The sequence below is a fragment of the Vitis riparia genome, chromosome 19 (assembly GCF_004353265.1).
Source record: "Vitis riparia cultivar Riparia Gloire de Montpellier isolate 1030 chromosome 19, EGFV_Vit.rip_1.0, whole genome shotgun sequence".
NCBI classification, from domain to species: Eukaryota; Viridiplantae; Streptophyta; class Magnoliopsida; order Vitales; family Vitaceae; genus Vitis; species Vitis riparia.
Window position 1 is genome coordinate 4,058,847 of NC_048449.1, and position 2,996 is coordinate 4,061,842.

At 37.4% G+C, this 2,996-nt stretch overlaps 1 pseudogene; it reads right to left on the reverse strand.

Moving 5' to 3' along the window:
- Nucleotides 1–475: 475 nt before the first annotated feature.
- Nucleotides 476–1,798, reverse strand: LOC117909392 (annotated as a pseudogene).
- Between the last annotated feature and the right edge of the window lie 1,198 nt (nucleotides 1,799–2,996).

The following is a 2,996-nucleotide window of genomic DNA, read 5'->3' on the forward strand; positions in this document are numbered from 1 at the left end:
CAGTTGACTGCCATTGGAGAGAAAGAGACTCAGATTGTTGTGAAGGTGGTGTATGAGATTGAAAGAGAAGAGACCCACATGCCTAATGAGACTATTAAGTCAGTATTGGCTTTCATTCAGTGCCTAGAAAATCATCTGTTGAATGGTTCTTCATAGAATCCTGTTAAACCTCCATTCATGGAATATTCGGATTCGTGAACCATGGTAGTCTATGTCTCAAAAGGACTAATAATATTTAAGTTCAGATTAAATTTTTTTAACTTAAACCCATCTAAGAGTAGTGAAATCGGACAACTCATCTCAGTTGCACCCTACCTTGAAAGCACTGAAATAAATAGAATAGGAATATTGTAAACATTGAACTCCCCAATTGATTAGTGTACTGTCTGTGATGTTGTGATGAGTCTGATGACCCTTGGAGCACCAAATCTTGGAGTTAGGGTTTGGTATCTAATAGAAAATCCACAAATGGATATGAACAACACACACTTTTATTTAATTACCTTCCAATAGCTTTCCTCAAAGACATACAAGACATAAACACAGAAGAAACATAACATAGAGCAACAGACACGACAACATATTCCCATTATTCCCAAAGAAGCAAAAGCTTCGATAGATCACTTCCTGCAAACTATTCCATTTCCACTGCCAGACTGGTGAGTGCAGTCTAGTATGTTATATCCAATCAGTGGTGAGTCCTCTTGTTCTGCAACTCTATCAGGATTGAACACACATGACCTGCAATCAGCTGAGAGAAGAGACGTGGTTCTGTACTCATCTTCACCACCCACCACCGGCATTGCCACACCTTGCCGCGCAGGATTCTCAAAATCAGGCTGGTAAGTCCGGCCAAGCACTCCGCTCACCTTAGGGGACAGGCCATAGAATCTGAACTGCACCTCCAAGTGGGCAAAGCAGTCATGGGAAGGCACCCGGTAGCTATGAATTCTGTCATCTTCCTTTGTCACAGGCACTACATTTACAGACATCTCAACAACATTAGGGAAAGTGACTACCACACTGTTCTTGCTCGAAATTCTCTCCACTTTTACGCTCTGGTCCGGGGGATTCCATACGGCAAGAGGGCCTTCAGGAATCACTATGTCGTCCCCATTGTAAGTGAACTTAAGATGGTCGATTTCATCATCCCATGTTGCTGCCTTGGTGGCCTCTACAGAGAAGCTGTGAGAGTTGAAAAGGATGCCCAGGGCTTGAATCCATGTGCAGGCCTGTGGCCGGTGAAATGGGCATTGATTTGGAGGTTGCGGTCAGAGACTAAGCTGAAATGCTCGTTGCTCTTGCCATGGAAGTAGAAAACAACGCCGTCTCCACCTATGAAACGCGGATCATAGCATGCTGCACCAGGGCCATTGCAGTTTGGCTTCCGATCTATACCAACATCAGTACAACAGAAGTCATATAAAACCATTTCTAACAAACACTAATTGATAGAACAAACAACTTTTATTTCAAATCAAAATGAGCATCATCTTTTTCGAGCATTAAATAGAAGTGGGTCTTACGTTTGCACTCGGCCTTGCATTGAGGGGAGTTACAATTGATATAGCAGACTTTAGCCTTGGGGTCTTCAGAATAAGTGTAGGGGCACTCAGATGGGCAAGCCAGCGTCTTCTGATAGCATCGGCTCTCCTTGTTGGTGCACTCAACATAATATGCTTTCACTTGTACTACACCTGAAACAAAGAACAGAAGAAAGACCCATATGCAACTGCTGATTGAGATCTTCATGATTCTTCTTCTAACAGTTGAAGAAAGAACCAAAAGAAGAACTAGAACTAAGCACTGATACAAGAAATAGTTGCCTCTTGTGCTGTATTTATAGAATTCATGAGGAGCAGGTGCTTTCTGGTGTTAAACAATTTCTGGGCTTGTGTTTATCTGATCTTGAACTCAAAGTGGAAGTATGAACACTTTGCGGGGTTCTTAATCTTGGTCAGCCCTTAGGGGCTCATAACCTTCTCTTCTAAGCACAGTACTCATGCAGTTCTTTATTTATGAGGAATAAACAAATAAGAGCAACCCAGTAATTAAAAAAGAAGTTTTTAATTTGAAAAAATAGCTTATAGGTTTGTTGATTTATTTTTAATTTTTGGAAAAATTATATCACCTGTCTCATTATTATTACATTGAAATAAGAAAAAAAGGAAAGATCATTCTATTCAAAACCTTAATCATAAGCTTGATCTATCCAACTTCATGGAATGCACCTTTTTCATATAGAGAAATGTGCTTTCAAAAGCTTATGATAACCTTAATTATAAGCTTGATCTATCCAACTTCATGAAATGCACCTTTCTCGTATAGAGAAATGTGCTTTCATATTTTATTCATCCCCAAAAGTTTAGAGGAAGAAAGAGTTTTTTTTTTTCTCTTTCTCTCCCTCTATTTGAATTCATCACTTTTTATAAACCAAAGATCAAGATCTCTCTCTCTCTCAATAAAGGTTTGAGAATCTGTGTAAAATATGGCTGAAATCCTCAGTAATTGTAAAATATGGTTAAAATCTACGGTTGAAAGATCCTACAAACTAGGAAAAAATAAATATACATAATAACAAATAATCTAAGATCAAGGAAAGAATCAAACAGTAGAGCTCTCTCTCTCTAAGTTTAGCATGTTATGTCGTGGACAAATAAATTTCAACGAAAAACATTAAAAATTCAAGGATGGTTGTAAAAATTCTAACTAATCTTTCAGAATTAAGCATGTTATGTTGTGGATATCTCATTCATGTTATGCCGTGGATATCTCATGTATATATCTATATATATATATATAGAAAAACAAATAAATTCCAACAAAAAACATTAGAAATTCAAGGATGGTTGTAAAAATTCTAACTAATCTTTCGGAGTTAAGCATGTTATGTTGTGGATATCTCATTCATTTTCTTATCCTTTCATACTTAGATATTCAAATGAGAATGAGAATAAAATTAAAATCAATTTTAAAAGAAATAAAATTTCATTTAT